The sequence below is a fragment of the Gymnogyps californianus genome, chromosome 3 (genome assembly GCF_018139145.2).
Source record: "Gymnogyps californianus isolate 813 chromosome 3, ASM1813914v2, whole genome shotgun sequence".
Classification (NCBI taxonomy): Eukaryota; Metazoa; Chordata; class Aves; order Accipitriformes; family Cathartidae; genus Gymnogyps; species Gymnogyps californianus.
In genome coordinates this window covers 106,280,994-106,298,763 of record NC_059473.1, presented here as the reverse complement: position 1 = coordinate 106,298,763, position 17,770 = coordinate 106,280,994, and positions in this window count along the sequence as shown.

The following is a 17,770-nucleotide window of genomic DNA, read 5'->3' as shown; positions in this document are numbered from 1 at the left end:
CTTAGGATTGTGTAATAAATACACCTAGGTAGTTTCAATTAGCAGGGCAGGAAGTGAAGTTTTTCATATAATTAGGACTGATACACCTTGATCTTAAGGAACACTAAGCTTGGAAGGGTTTTAATATGGTAGAAACAAGCTTTTAGAAATTCTTCAAGTCATTTAAGTAATCATGCTGTGGAATTGGGATAAATACATGAATAAAGGTAGAAGTGTGCTATTCCTTTGCAGTCTGCAGTAATGATCTACCGAACAGCTCATTAGTAATATATCTTGAAGTAATATATAGTAGGATCTACAAGACGTGAATCATTTTAGGTCCGTAACTGTAAGTCATGCCTCTGATACCATACTCTTCACCTTGATTTAAGGATTAGTGAGAGTAATCAGATGCCTATAGCCACCCTGGAGAGAATGTGATTTGTAAGGTTTGTACTCAAGCAAAAGCATCACAAAAATCAGGAAGCTGATGTACCAAACAAATAATATGGAAGCCTTCAGCCCTTCATGGCAAAGTATTCTCTAGCAGAATCCAGGGAATGGTAAGCTTTTTGGTTGTTTAAATACATTCAATCCACAGCAGTGTCGTAAACTGGGATTCGAAATAGATTTAGTGGCTTTACTTAAAGGTGTTGGTTTTGTAGGTTAATTGATAGCGAGACCTTTTGTAAGTAATCACAGTCTGTTTTTTCTTTGAAATCACAGAGTCAACACAAATAAAACAGTCCAATTTTATCTATTTTCTTGTTTCAATGGCCCTAAATCCTAAATTAGACTAATCATTCTACAGTATCAAAAAGCAGGACACAACATCCCTCTGATTAAGAACAGCTAATTTATAAAAAAAGCTCATGAGTTATTTCTTTCTAGCAAATTGGTTTATTGACTTTTACCATCAAAAAATTAAATTAATTAGTAAATAGTGTGTTATCCAAATTTTCTGCTTCCCCCATGTTGTAGGAAGAACAAATTTAACATGCAAAATTAGCTGACTGGATTTATACGTGAGCAAACAATGGCAATTGTAATGGTATATGATTTCCACGTAATTATCTTTGAAATAGAAGTAAAAATATTCTAAAATATTATTAAATAGAGCTTCTTCAGAAACTGATTTGTCAGTAACTGTTTGATACTTAAAAAAAGAATTTGAAAATGTACAGAACACATAGCTTATAGGTAAGCTATGGTTCCCTAAACCATTAACTTGTATAAAGTTTATTAAAAGTTTGGCAAGTTTTGTATTTGAATGAAATATACTGGAGACAATGATTTATACATCTATGTCAGAAAAGAGAAAGCAAGCTCTTCTCCAAGCTCTGAAGAAACTCATGGAATTTATGACTTTCAAGACTTCTACATTAAGGGAAATAGTCCAAAAAGACTCTGAAATCACAATTTCGACACTTCAAGTGGAGTGAAATACATTGGAGTCTTTCAGATTTTTTTGTAGTATGAACTGCAAGTCATATCAATATATTTGTAAAGTGAATAGTAAAATTAATACACTCAAAGACAACTTGTCATGGTTGTATCATGATCGAGAAATATAAAATAAATGCCAATAAAGCCAAAGTAATTGGATATTATTATCACATTTTTTCGACTGCTTATTTAATTCTTGTGCATGTTAATACATATCAATATTGACAAATTCCAGACTGCAATAGCTCAAAAATGTCACCAAAAATCCTTCCAGTTGAAAGATGGAGACCTTGTCCTCTCAAATAAAAACTACCCTCTTTTAAAAGTCTAGCTGAGGCTTCATACAAAATGTTGAATGAAAATCCTAAAAGTATACTAATTGCATTAAAGTTAATATTCTTTTCATTTCTTTTTTTAATTTTACCTAGCAAATCATGGATTAAAATACTACTAGTCAGAATATTGTACTCAGTTAAACAACACCAAAGCCACCTGGTTTTGTTGTATGTATGCCCATTAGGTAGACACATATTAATTCAATTCTAATTGGCAACAGCCGTTATGATTCAATATCATTAACTTAGTTATCGTAGAAGATACCCTTATAGAGTTGTCATCTCATTTAAATTTAACCCAGTTAAGTGTGATACACTATAGCTGTATTAACTCATTAAAAAAAAAAAGTGGAGAATATACATAATTGTTTCAATTAAATACATAATTGGCAGTATTATATCTTAGCTAGAAAACAATCAGTTTGCTTTGTAACCCTTAGAGGGCTCCATTGCTATGTAGTACTGGAAAATAGGCGAATTTAACATCTTAATGTATTCTGACATCTACTGTAATTTAATTTAGGCCTTATATTAACTCTGTTTACATGGTTTTAACTGTGCAGAACCTTCCAAGCTGGTTAAAAGGTCTGATGACGTAGATGTAGGATTGTGAGATGAAGTAGAATGTCTACAAAGCTGTTACGTATAGATTTACTGGAATTAGTATCATAAATGTGACAGGATTCTCAGTTCCCAAATTTCAAAAGCATGAGGACTGGTCCAGAGACAAAATGTTTAAATCATGACTTAATAATTTCTCATGCTTTTCTGAATGCTTCACTGTCCATCCAGAGTGTCTGTGTGTAAATTACAGTGTTACAGTGCAGCTTTTTCTTTTTAACAAACTGATATACTTAAAGAGGTTGGGGCAGGATGTTGCCTCCGAACGACAAATCTCTCGTGGGGGAAGAAGCGTAAGAGTCCCCCCTTTTCTTCCTTCCAGGGGATTCAGGTGTGACTCAGCTCCTTTCTAGAGGCATGAAAACAGCTAAGAGTAACAATAGCTCTCGCAAAGGGCTAGCATCACAAATAAGTGTTTGCTATGAAAAAGAAGAGCATGGATGTGGTAACAGTGAACGCGCATCCACGTATCGACTGTCTATGTCTAGAAGAAGATGCTATTTTAAAGGCCAAAGTGAGAGCTACCACACTAACTGAGACATAAGAGACCTTGAAGGACAGTTGCAACTTCACAGATGGCTCCCTTAGGATCTCGTGTGCACAGCAAATAGGAAGGGGTCTGGAATGGAACTGTGAGGCATGCATAGAAACAAATTCGGGTGAAACAAGGCGTTGAAGTCAGATGTGCTTTTGTTTGTTTAAAGTAGTTTTTTTTCTAAAAGCTAATATTTTGAAGGAAAAGGTAAGAAGAAAACCAAGGCAAATAACAAGCAGAGGAAAAACTGCATGAAAAAAAAATCACATTATGAGGTGGAAGTTTTGCAGCAAGTGGAGGAAATAGGAGAGCAGCTGGACATTTCTGGATCTGGGACAAGGAAAGGAGAAGACAGTTATCTGTCTTCCACAAGAGCTCCTGTGAGAGGGATCAAAATTATGTCACTCATGTAAGCTGGAAACTCTTCTAAAGCCATCAAAATGTGAGAATGAAAACTCTCTTTCAGAAATAGCAAGCAAACACTTAATAAATAGGTCAGTGCTGAGAGTTAAAAGCCATTTAACCTCATGCACTGCCTCCAGCACTCTGCTGAAGAGGAAGACTGACCACAAGATATTACCCCCTGTTCCTTTACTCTGTGGATTAGGGTGTGCTTTGTGAGTTGAAATGTTTCCCTCAGCTCAGTTCATCTACAGCATGAAGAAATTAGCTATGACCATTTTATCTCACAAATCAGGCAGCCACAAAGAAGTGTCTTTGCCAGAATCAATACTTTGCTGTGCCTTTTCAGACTCACCTGATTTGAGCTCTCCAAAGTGAAACCGCTGCCAGACCGATCTCTTGCTCGACTGCCTTTCCCTTGCAGTGGAAATGGGAATTCCTGTGTTGTTCCACCCAGAAGTCCCTGATGGGTTTCCTTACAACCAACCATGCTCTAGTCACTACAGGATTCAGTGTCAGGGGACTCATTCAGAAGGTTGCTGGTTGACTGTCTATCCTGGAGCATGCTAAATGGCTTCCCTACTGAAAAAGGGGAAACTGCCCACATTGCTAAGATTCTTTCATAGCCTTGGTGATAATGGACTCTATAAACAAAAAGGTATTGTTATGAATATCAGTCTTTATTCTTGAAGGAGTTCCTTTTCCAAGAGAAGAGAAAAAGAAAATAGGTATCCTTGCAAGAATTGGATGTTAAGAGTAAGAAACCAAAATTTTATGCCATCTTAATTTAAAGTATTTTTCTAATACTAGTAAGCTTCCTATCTAAAATAAGAAAGTAGGATTTTAAAAGTGAAATGAATGACTGTAGTGCTAGTAAGGGTAGAATAGTTTAAGGTGAAAAATATGTATGGGATACATTAAAGTTCCAGCAAATTTAAAAGAAATAGGCAGGAAGGAGAAAAAATTATTGCATGAATCATACTCCCTTGGGTAACAGTGTCAGCAGACTCAAAATTATCGTGTTGCATAGGACAAACAGATGAGCAAATTGATGAGTAACTGACAAAAACTTTTTTTTAATTCTGAACACTGAACTAGCGAACAGCTCTTTTTATATAATAAAGATGTGAGGTAATCACTACCATCTCTCTGAAAGTCAGAACTATAAAGAAGGGTATAAAAGAGCAGATGGTATGTTATGATGATGCCCTAACAAATGCAAGCAGCCATACTACTGCAAGAATGTTTCTTCATGGACCAATTTAATCACAGTGAATGGATTTTGCTCTTACTACTTTATAGCAGGTTTTTCTGGCATGATTTAGCCCATTAGATTTGTCTCAGTTCTTTACACCACAGGGCTCAAATTTCTTAACTAGAAGGGTTTGAATTTAAGCTCATCTCTTGCTGGGCCTAGGTTCGTTTCTCTGTTAGGTGGAGTGAGAGCCAACACATAACCAGTTTGGATAATCAAGGAGTATTGACTTGGGCCCTAAGCTGACAGTATAGACCAGTATTTTTTAAAACTCTTTGAAACTTTATTTTGTTTGTATCTATCTATCTTGGTGTGATCTCCCAAATTCATTTTTTTTGGTTCTTTCTTGATTAGGCAGGGAGGTAATGGATCAGATGGATCTCCTGGTTTTTATGGTGGCTCTCCTACCTTGAGGGGATGCCAGCAATTCCCTTCCTCAAGCAGCACTTCAGTTAGCCCTGGAAAGTGTTTGCACAGAACTAGCAGTAAGTTATTAGAACAATATTACAATTCTAATGTGAAAAACTAACCATATCCAGAAATAATTTGGTACCACCAAAGCATTGGTACAAAGATATCTACAAGAAACAAGATGGACACTGAGGAGAAACAGAAGACAGTAGAGACCAGTGGGGAGCCAGTGGCGATACTCCTTTTTTTTCTCTGACTTTTCTGAAAACTTAGTATTTTCCTCTCAAATGAGATTTACAGCTTGAAAATATTGATAAACTCTGCACTACAGCAAGATTTCAGGACAGCTCATGGCTTTTAAACATTACACATTATGCAGCCTATGAACTTTAGTTATGATTTCCCAAACTGTAGTGTGGGAATGAAAAATAAAAGGTTCCCAGATAGGTTGAGAGAGCAGTTGTAGTCTAGCTGCAGTGTGATAGTATGCTCACTGTTAGTGGTAGGCATGGAAGTACAAAAGGTAAAGTGAGAGGAAGATAGAAGATAAATCTCTGTGGCAAATGCTCCAAATAAAAAAGACAAATTGGTAATTGGTCGTAAAATTGGACCTGTTCGATCGGGTCCAGAGGAGGGTCACAAAAATGATCAGAGAGATGAAACACCTCTCCTGGGAAGAAAGGCTGAGAGAGTTGGGGTTGTTCAGCCTGGAGAAGAGAAGGCTCCGGGGAGACCAGACCTTATTGCGGCCTTTCAATACTTAAGGGGGGCTTGTAAGAAAGATGGGGACAGACTTTTCAGCAGGGCCTGTTGCAATAGGACAAGGGGTAATGGTTTTAAACTAAAAGAGGGTAGATTCAGACTAGATATAAGGAAGAAATTTTTTACAATGAGGGTGGTGAAACACTGGAACAGGTTGCCCAGAGAGGTGGTAGATGCCCCATCCCTGGAAACATTCAAGGTCAGGTTGGACGGGGCTCTGAGCAACCTGATCTAGTTGAAGATGTCCCTGCTCATTGCAGGGGGATTGGACTAAATGACCTTTAAAGGTCCCTTCCAACCCAAACTATTCCATGATTCTATGATCTGACCTGCTTTACTTTGCAAACCTTCCAATTCCTTATGTCAATACACGGAACAGGCTATAATCCTCATTCTCAAAGAATATGACTATTAAAATAGTATCTGCTTCAACACTTAAATACAAAGATGAAGTATTCAATGTTTGTTTCTAAGACTGCAGTCTTAAAGGTACCTCATTTGCAATTATACCTGTCTTTTATATAGCTTGTGGAATGCCTGAAATCCATTCGCCTTCACTAAGATGTACTGTAACTTATTAAAATTTATTAAAAGCACAAAATACTGAAATAATGCTAAGTAATATCACAAAATACATTTATGGATATAACTTTCTATTTTCTATTAAAAAGGCTAATAGACAAATATAAATAAGACAAACACAGCCTTTCCTTTTATGACACACAAGGCGGAAGAAGGGTAGCATAACTCTCCTAGAGAAGCAGAAGAAATTATAAACCCTCTTTCACATTTTAAATCTTCCTACTTTCATTTGTGAAACATAAATGTTCTTGAATGAAACAACTGCAGAGATTCTATTTTTTGAGTACATCTACATGATCCAATGCAGCAATCACAACTCACGTAGACGTTATCAGCTGGGTTTAAACCAGCTACCTGTTCACTGATAGTGGGGGAACCACACGAGCATGTCAAATTAACAGCGAGCGGCTGGCAAGCACTCAGCTCTGGGCTGTCACAGAACAAATTAAGGCAGAAGCAGTTATTTAATGTCCACTAGCTTGAACTTCTCAGTGGCTACTTTCTCCACTTAAGTGATTTTTTAATTTGATACTAGAAGACATAAAAAGATGACAAGTCCCTGCAGATCAAAATAATTCAGACCTGCCCGAGCTTTCAGCCCTCGAAGTATTGAAGAATTTTTCTGTTTTCAAATAAGCAACCAACTCAAACCCTTAAGGACACTGACAGTTTCAGTGTAAAGTTCTGTTTTCTCTGCTGAAAGCTGGGAAATGAAGTCTACTCCATTAAGTCTATCGAATTCTGCATTTAGGATGTCCAAACATACTCAGTGCCATTTTCTTTCTTCTAGCAGACGTTTCCTTCACACTTTAGTCTCTGGGATAAATGCTTATAAAAACCTATCTTATTTTGGATTCCTATTTTGACTCCAGTTTGAAAAGTTCATTATAACCTCTTCCAGTGTAAGGAAGAATAGGAAACCCTATCAGGGATTCCAAGACTTCCCTTTCTATCCCTCCCTCAAGGCAGGAGAATCATCCAGACTGATGAAAACTAACATCCATGAATTTGACGCCTGACAGAAAGCATCCAGCTTTGGAGTAAGAGGCATTGGTCTGCTTTTCCTCACCCTCTGTTTATCACTGTTTGTAGTTTAGGAAAGTGGTTGTGGCTTAGCCTTTCTGTAGGTGTTCTCCCAGCAGGGAACTCCACCTTCTTCCAGTGGCTGACGGTTCTGGTTCTGCCCGCAGGCTCCAAGCAAACTGGAGATGCAGGAGAGGACCTTCTCATTGAAGCAAAGGAAGTAATCTAGTAAACTCACATATTGCTCTCCACTCTTGATTTGGAGATCATCTCAGGATTTTATGCCCTGCCATCCTAGTTTTCAGAAGTGATTACCTTTTCCCCTTATTAGAGTTTATGGATATCTACTTCATTTATAAATAAATTAGAAACCTGTTACAGAGTGTGGAGTGGACTCCACTTGGGCTGTACAATACTGTCATTATTTGACATTAGAATACTGCTTGACTTTTCATTGTGTAGGTTAAGTTTCCTAATTTTTCTAAAGGATAAACATAACTGATTTGTAAAGACAGAAAATTATATTCCTGTAGTAAGAGATAGTAGGAAAAATGAATAAAATAAAGGCTCTGCTGGATCAGACCAAATCCATTCCAGAGCCGTGTCTCTGACAGTGGCCAATAGCAGTTACTTTGTGAAGCGCCTAAGAACAAAAAAATCATACATCCCCAGCATCTCGCCACACACCACCTGGTGAGTTTTGCTGTGGGACATCCTGGTAAGAACATTGGTGTTAAGTAGCCTTTGATGCACTTTCTTTCCCCAAGATTTTTTCTTTTTTTTTTTAACTCATTAAAAATTTTAGTAGCGATAATGCTAATTTGCTTGAAGCTCTTCAGCATTTTCCAAGCTTTCAATGACATCTAGTCAACTCTGAAAGCAAAATACCTGAATACATGTGAGCTTGTACACTGTACATGAGATCTGATACTATGTTCCAGATAACTGGACTATTTGCTCCCTGTTTAAAATGATAAGTGGATGCCAGTCTGACTTGCTACCTTACAGCTTGACAAAGTCAATGTGAACGAATAATGTATCTACTTTCTTGTCCTCCTAAGTGGGGGTAAGTGGGATTTTTTTGACAAAGTATATGTCAATAATTGATTGAAACTGATGTTTTGGGGTTTTTTGGGTTGGGTTGGGTTGGGTTGGGTTGGGTTGGGTTGGGTTGGATTTTTTTTTAGGAATGTGCTCTTTTCAGTAACGTTTTTGTTGATAAAGGTTTCTGAAGTCTAAGCTGAAACTGCTGATCATGATGATCAGACAGAAACAGATGGAGGGAACCTCCTGATAACTCACAGCTCAAAGAATGAGACCCTCCTTTAGAAAGTGATATAACTAGATTCACAGTCCTGAACTGGATTAGACACGAGCTTGAGACTCACCCCAGTGGAGTGCACTTAGCAGCAGCCTCTTAGATCTTCTTCGGCAGCCTGTTCTTACTATCTCCTGCAAGGGCCACTTTAGCCCAAGAGAGAGAGCTCAGTTATTAGACAATGAGAAAACCTGGTTCAAAGTCTAACCTGATGAGACAAGGTGCACTTGCAGTCATGCCTGTTGGTTCTCTCCAACCTTGGTGAACATTCTAGCCATCAAAATACTCTGGAATGAGGGTCTCTATTGTATTTTGTCTTGACTGGAAATGTAAATAAAGGATATATATATTTTGGAAATGCTTTTAGGAACACTTGAATAAATCTTAAGTTATTCTTTAAGTATCGTACTGGAAATAGGTAGACAGTTTTTTAATTGGATCACTAAAGAAACGGAAAGATAAATCACTGCAAAATATGCTTAAGAATTAGTAGCATTAGTTTCAATGTTCATAATATTTGGGCTAATAACAAGAAATCTTTGAAACAAGGTGTCAAAAGATACAGTAGTAACAATTCAGAGTTCAAACTGTTATTTTTTAAAGAGATTGCTGTACAACTTTCAAGAAAAAATGTCGTACTGCAAAAGCGGATATATATATGCATGATTTTGTTAAATAATCTTTCTTGCCTGATTATAATTATTCATGTACATGGGAATTTGTAAGATGATGACTGTCAATATGTACAGTAAAATTAACTTTTAACCACATGCATATGGCAAGGAAGGACTGTTGCTAATCTTTTTGTAACAGCTTAAATGATCATTATTCTTGCTGTTGTTGACAGCTTTTTCCTGCTTAACTGTTGAAAACATTTAAGTATTATATGGTGGCTTTTCTCCAGGTTTACAAAATATTGTTTTCTTGTTGCAAGAGGGAAAATTTACATTAACCTTCATATATAGTACTTGACATTTATCGTGCAAGTGGGATTGATTACTTTAACATATGAGAAAACTGCAGCCTTAAAATATACAGAATATGAGACAATATCATCATGTGCCAATACATTATTTACTTGTACTGTTAAATACTCCACTGCTGGTCAATTTCAATATTCTTGATACCTGAATTTTTTACTATGAGAACATAAATTAAGTCTTAATGCACAAGCATTTCTGAATGTCCATCAATGTTGTATGTATTGCTGTGTTATTGTTTCACCTGCATCAGTCCCACTGTGAAATTTTGCCTGAAACTCAGGCAAAGACATTGACAGTAAAGGCGTTATGAAAAATGGATACATTTTTAAGGTTTGGAATTTAGGTCTGAATAAGTATATAACAGTTTTGACAAATTCTGAGCTGCTTTTCCTGACCAAAATTATGTCTGAAATTAGCCAGATTATTTTTCTGGAAAGAAAAGAAAGCTGGTTTGGGATTTTGTGTAGTATTTTGCCTCTTAGAATTTCACAAACTTTGATATTATTTCCAAAAGCACAAAAGAACAAAGCTGTATAGTGTACATCAAAAATGCTTTTTAAATTGTGAAATCATGAGAATCCATTTTTTTAATGTGAGAACCTTTGCTTGCATTACCTTGAAAGTTCTCATTTCCTTTAATTATAAAAAAATGTAGCAGTTCAACTCACAACTTTTAGGTCACAGCTATGCCTAAAATTCCTTTACAGTTTGAGGGCAAAACCTGACATAGACTTCAGCTGTGATTCTCAGGAGGGACATTCCTTAGGTAGTGAAGTGAGCACCAGCCTCAATGAAGCACAAGATTTCCCCCATCTGTTCTCTTACTATATATGCATTTCCCTTGTCCCACCCACCCCCATCTCCTCCCATCCCCAAAATTCTGACAATAAGATTCAGGTAACTTTCATCTGAACAACACCCTCTAGCAATAACCAGTTTTGTTTGTTCTTTGAAAATGGAAAAGAATTGGATAAGAAAATTATAAGAAAGTAGTTAACTCAAGTTTCACATTGTCGTGTTAGAAATACAAATGTTTTGGCTTTAAAGAGAAAAGTCAGAGAGTTAAATATCTTGAAATGAGATGACAGAGAAAGTCACAGCAACATTATGAAATACAGCACCATCGAAGGCAGGGTAAGAAAGACACTTGCTCCAGGATGCCCTCTAAGTGGGTGCAGCATAGAAGGAGATGTCTTCAGGTCCTGTCAGGTACTGCTCTTGCCCTTCCTGCTAGCCAGGAGGAGAAGTTGCACACCCGCAGTGTATGGATGCCTCGTGGGCAGCAAGTGCTGGAAGAATCCAAGTAGAAAAGGAGTGCTAAAATATCTCACTACTGTCAATATACCATTCATCCTTGCTTAAGCAAGCTGTGAAAATGACTGGTGAGCTGCCTGAATAATATTGCTGTACAATTGATTGTGCTTTATTTGACAAAAACTTTATTAAATCCCAATGCTTTGCTCTTCTTGTACGTGACTTTCCTTCCACTGACCTTGAAAACATCTCACAAAGATTAGTAAACATTATTGCCTTTTATATACAAAGACAACACATACCAAGTTTAAGGATGTACAAGTTCTGTTTAGGGAGAGAGAAGGAAAGGTGAGGAAGCTGCTCTTCTCAGTTACCAGAAAGCCGTTGTTCCCCGTCTGCAGGTGACCATTAGCATGGGAAGCAAAGGGTCACTTACTCTTTTCCTGAGAGTATGAGTTAACATTCAACCTATCTTGGAGCAAAGAAACACACCACACTATAGAATTAAATGAATTCTAAGTCACTGAGAAAATACGTTACAAAGATGTTAACCGTGACTGCAAAAAAAAAACCTCGTCTGAATTATTTTTCTGGTTAATCATTGATGGTAGGTTACTTAGAACTGTAAGTTTAAACTTGCATGATTAATTAAATATATATATATCACATTTGACATTTTCATATTTAGTTTGTAACTGTTAAAGTTTAATAAGCAATTAAAAGATGCAATTTAGATCTTGCCTTCTAACTGTTTATTCTTTAAGAATTGATAAGGATAACAATGTTTAATGGTTTTTCATTTAATTTAATTTTATTTGCACAGTTATTGGAAAACCACTTTGCCATACTTAATTTCATTGCATGCAGAAATCCTAATTACAATGGTGTCATAAATACTTCATTTATATTCAGTATTTCCAATTTTGCCTTTCTGCCAAAATCAGCTTTAACTGTAAAATAAAACCAGGCTCCTTGTACATGACACTTACCCCAAGGTTACCATTGTTAGACAGTCTAAACACTGTTTTCCATCTAACACCATTAAAGCCTTTACAAAATATTGCTTTCTTGTCATGCAACCTTTTGGCCATAAGGTCTCAAGATTTTCTGGGCAATTCTAAAATTAATCACCTAACAATTAACAACACACCTCAGCTAGTGCAACTGTCTAGGAGCAACTATTATGCAGAACTAAAAAAAAAAATTCACAAGTTTTGTATTTTCTACTCTTTCCTCTTATTTTTTTTTTAAAAAAAGCCATGATCCTTCTGGGTCTCTGAAGTATATCTTGTTCTATTTTTGTATGATCTTCAAAGAGCTGTCATCTCTACTACATATCACTGTCAGTTTTATGTAAACACATCCATTTTGATAATTTCAACATGTCATAATCTTTTAGAGACAGATGCAGGAAAAGTAGCATGAACAGTATTCTATGATATTAATTACATAAAACTGATGTACATTTAACCTTTTTATTCCAGGGCATTATTCAAATAAGTCTATGCCAGTTTTAGGAAACCTTTGCCTTTTAAGACATCTTGTTTTAATTATTCAAGACAGTAATGCTACCAGTATAATGTTTCATTTCTTTTTTTAGTGGAAGTGCATCCTACCTAAAAGGTGGCAGCTTGGGTAAGTGGGTAAAGTTGTTATTGATCAGATGTGTATTGGATGTCCTGAATTTACAATTACATATTTCTAAAATTCCTGGAGCTAAAGAGGAAATAAGAAGTTGGGCAATTGCTCAAAAATAGCAAATGAGCCCTTCTGGAATGTAGCACTGGGTGAATACTAAAATTACATGTTTGTGAATTTTTCATAAATCAATATTTCTAATAGGATAAAATGAATTTATGGTAGATTCTAATTTGAGATTATTAGTATTGATCCAGTGTCTGGATTTCTTTTTACTGAAAACAAATGCTTAAGATATGTGTATTCAATCCATTAGACACTAGAAATTCTACACTTATACATAAATTCCCTGTTTTCTGTTGTTTTAAAGAAGATTTTACATTCATTTAATTTACTTGAAATCTTACATCTCTTCTGACTTAACTACAGGAATGGATCCTAAGAGTTCGAAAGAACCAAAACAGAAAGAGCAGTATCCCACTTAATATATCTCTTTTTCAGTGCTCAGATTCTTCTCCCAATGACTTAATGAATCTGTTCAGCTCTTTTAATCCTACTTTGAGTCACTGATGTGGCCTGGCTAGCCTGCAGGATCACACAAAAGACATATCTGGACAACAGCTGTTTTATTACCAGCACAGGTGAAAAATGAAGTAAACATTTAAAATATGAATGTTGGAAAACCAAAATGAGCTTTTCCCTCACCTTCTATTTTCTTCTAATGAAGTCTCATTTTTACAACTTATTGGTAATGTCTATTTCTAATTATATTCTGTTCTTTGTTTTCAGTTACGGAAGCCTATTTCTTTTGTAATGTTTCCTATCTGCGTAGTTTGACCTGTTAAGTCCTGATAGTATGAAATAAAAAGTTATAATTTTCTTGCTATTTCCCTGTCAAACTTAGCCTGCTCTTCTAGAAATCTTATACTCCTGGCATTTTAAAGAAGCTATTACTCTACTACTGTTGCACAGAGCACACTATTACTTCTTGTATACAGTGGTCTTATTGGGAGGAATACAAAGATGCTAGAATCTGAAACTGATAATGATCCTGTAAGAGAGCAAAAATTCCCTGCTAACCTCACTAAAGAGAATGGGAACAAAAATCTTGTGGGTTTGCCTCTGTTGGTTCTGGGGTTTTTACTTAATGCATCTGTGTCTTTTCATGATCACTTCTATTTTAATTTTTTTGAGTGTGAAATGTCATGTCATATCTTGTTGATTTGAGCAACATTTCTCAGTGTAATTGCAATCACAATTTTCTTCCATCGCAATGATCTATTTTATTGAAGCAGACCTCAAAAACTTTGGGAATGATTTTTCGGTAATAGTAGTGAAATTACGCAAATGGCTGAGGTAATCACAAGATTTCATTCAAACCTCCTTGCTGAAAAATGGCCAGTCCCCTTCTTAGTCAGAGAGTACACAGTGGCTGCTTCTATAGCATCTTTGCTATACCATGCTAGGGACTGAGCCTTTTCCATGAGTTAATCAGTTCAGACTTGCTGGTATTCATGTTGGCTCTAGCAAATGGACACTGGAACAAACTATCCCCTCAATGGTATCCAGTTTTTCTTGCAAAGGCAAGTTCCAGATTGGAGCCTGGATGCAGCCTTGCATGTATGTGGAGCACACGATCAGGGACCGAGCCCTAGAATAAATCACAGCAACCTGATGCATCTAGTGAGCTGTTTCAGAATTCTGTTCTTGCTATTGAGCAACCTGCTCATCTTCCCAAAACAGTTGCAGAGATAATGATCTGAGGATGCATAAAAGAAGGGAAGGAACAGTTTCATTGAGTGTAATCTGGTCTTACTGACCTGGACTTTGCGGCAGTATTTCCACTGGCTTAGTGCATCTAGACTTCTAGTTACTGCATTTACTAGAGCTCAAAAATGTGCTATGAGGTTTCAACAATTCTCACAATTTAGTGGGGATCAGCTGAAGGTTTATAATTATGCAAATTGTCTGAGTGAAAACAAAACATGCCAAGTGGGAACAATATGAACTGTACAGGCAAACTAGGCTAATTTAAGCTAATTTAATTCACAACATTATCAGCAATGCCACATAGCAAACAGGATCTAATACAGGCAACCTCTCTCTTCACGTAGAGAACTAGAGCATGTAAGAACACATGCAAGTTACGAACACATTCTGCTTGTCACCTTGGACTATGCTGAGAGAGGTGGTGTTTTGGAGGCATGAGCATTTTAAAGAAAACTGTATTCAGACATGACCAGTACAGTAAATGAATGAACCATTAATACTGTTGCAAGGCTCTAAATGTTTTAAGTACCTGTGCCTAACAAAATCATTTCCTCTAGAAGCTGGAGTCACTAGGGAGTAATCAAATCACTCTTGCAGGTGGTAAATCTGTGGAAGTATCACCTCCACTAAGGTCCAGGGGATAATACACCATAGACACTTCTGGTTAACAAGCCTGGAAAAGCAGCGAGGCTACAAAGTATACTGAGAGACAGCCCTGCTCAGGAGACACTGACACATTTATTTTGGAAAAAAGATGTGAAAAGCTGGTGGACTGGAACTATTGGGCATTTATATAGCTGTAAACTATAGCTTATAATTTATGTGTTGGGCTCTGTTTTTTCTTCATAGATTTTAACTCTTAACATTTTTTTACTTCAGAAAAGCTGGCTGATCATGTGTTAACTGTGGCATTGTCCCTGAGCAAAAGAAAAGCTGTTCTAGTCAGTGAATTTAAACTCAGATACACCATGAAGTACATTTCAAAGGGACTTTGGAGGTTGCATGCAGGTTGTTCCACAGACACTCCTGGACAGAGTATTTGTTAAAAGTGAATTTACTGAGATTTTTCCCATAGGTTGATGCTCACGTTGATGCTCATCTCTCAAACAGGATGGCTGGTTGCAGAAGGAAGGTGGAAGAAGGGAGATTTAAACCATTTTCTACTAGAAAAGTTTTATCAGAAAATTTTCAGCTGATTCTAGTAAACCCTAGGTATACTGATCTGGGTGAGACAATCCATATACGATTCAATACGCTGTTCCAAGAACTTCGTGTCAGTCTTCTGCTGGACACAGCCAAGTGAGTGAACAGCAAAGTCATTAAAAAGGGAAAGAACTTTGAATAATAAAAAAAAAAAGGCCCAGGTGAGTTCAACAGAGCTGTACCCTTCATTGGTGTAGACTTTCACACCACAGCACACAGAGACTTACTAGGATGAGCAGTTGAAGAATAAAGCCTTAGTGAAGAACAAAACCTTAGTGGCAGCATCTGTCAAACTGTGCGAGCCGAGAATGGCAATGTCTGAAAACATTAAAAAATAACTATATGCCAGGACACTCCAGCCGAAGAAACGCTATGACAAGACCGCCAACCCTCATTGCGAGCATGACAGTGTGGTTGCAAGCAGAACGCCTCTGACAGCCCGCCAAGTGGCACCTGTAGCATCCGACCTCAGGTAATACAGCTGCATGTCACTCTGTCTTCCCTTGTAGTAATCATGCTGTGTACAGAGATTTATTAGCCTGTTACTGTCTCCAGTTCAAGGTTTAACAGAAAGTACATCCTTCCTGCATGCACAGACTGGGCCAGGAGGAGAACCTTGGCCCCAGACCCGGTGGCAGAGGCTGAGGTAGGTGCACATGGCTCAGAGCTGGCGTCTTCATCTGCTGGCATTGTTGGCAGCTGTGGCACATAGCTTCTGGCTCGCATCCCCCTGGGCTCCACGGAGCACCGCTGAGATATGCTCGTTATTCCTCTGGGGGTGCGTTTCATTGAGCGTACTTGAAACGACGGCAAGGCTCCATCACAGCCTGCCAGCGTGGTGCTTTCACATCACGATGCTGAAGCTTCATGTTTGGTACTGCTGGGTGTCATTTTGATGCTACATGGGTGTACGAGAAGCTAAGGTGTGCTCGGTCTGGACGAAGGGCACCGCCAGCCCTGACAGTCCCTGCCTGGCCCCCTCATGGCCTCCCACCACCCTGCCCACAGCCCAGGAGCCCACGTCAGCCCCCAGGGCCATTAGCCCCTGCCCAGCGACGCCACAAAAGAGCCAGTCTCCAGCTCCCCATGGCCCGGCCCTGCCCGGACATGGGCCCCGATGAGTCAGGCCCACCTGTGGGCCCATGTCCCGGCCTGGCGTCGACCCGTCCCCATCCCCAGGGAGGTGCCCGATGCCTGGGGCTGGGGCTGCCCCAGGTCCCCCAGCTGCACTTCTCTGCTTTGTCCAGCTGTATCACTTTACTAGAAGAAGTACCTGCTTCTATAAACCTTGCTTTCCTCATGTCCTTAGTGCAACCTATCTGCAACAATTTTGCTGCTAACTTATTCTCACGTAACAGTTTTGTCCTGTTCCAAATCAGTTCAAATACCCCACTTGTAACACCATCCTCTGATCTTGCTCTTTATGAGGATTGGACCACAACAGCTGAATCCAAAAGCTTGAATTAAGGACCTGATTTAATTAGCTGATAGATAAATAATATAGTCATAAGCCTCCATTAGTAGTCTAGAGACAGAAATGAAAAACAGGACAGACAATGTTTAGTACAAGAGGAATGAAAGGTATCTATATAAAATAGCTAAAAGTCAGAGTGAAGTCTATGCTCCCACCCTTACACCCACACCCACAATCATGTTCATAAAATGAGGCCATGAGGCAAAAAACCACAGCAGGCAAATCCAGCTCAGTCTTTGAATTGGAACTTGAACGCTCCAGAGAAAATTGATGGAGCTCAAGAACCGATGATAGAGTCTTTGATGTTCAGAGACACAGTGATGAAACTTCCCACCAAGAATCAGAATCAACTCCTCATTTAGCAAGATGTTCAAGAAATGTACCCTGGTCATCCTGCCTTCAGCTAATAAACATATCTATTTGTGTGCTTAACAAGCACACTGGGCACAAAAATACTAGCTTATTAATTTTGCAAGAAACAATGGATACTGACATTTACCAAGTAGGCAAATTATTGCTATTTTTCATCTTTAATATACATGTCCTTTATTTAATTTGTATAGAATTACAGGAAAATATAGATTGGAAGGGACCTCTGGGTGTCCTATAGTTCAACCTCCTCCTCAAAGCAGAGTTAGATCAAAATTAGATCCATCTGCTCTGGGCCTTGTCTAGTTGAGTTTTGAAAGTCTCTAAGGTTGGAGATTTCATAATATCTTTAGTGAACTTATTTCAGTGTTTAACCCTCTCATTGTAAGATTTCTTTTTTAAAGTCCTGC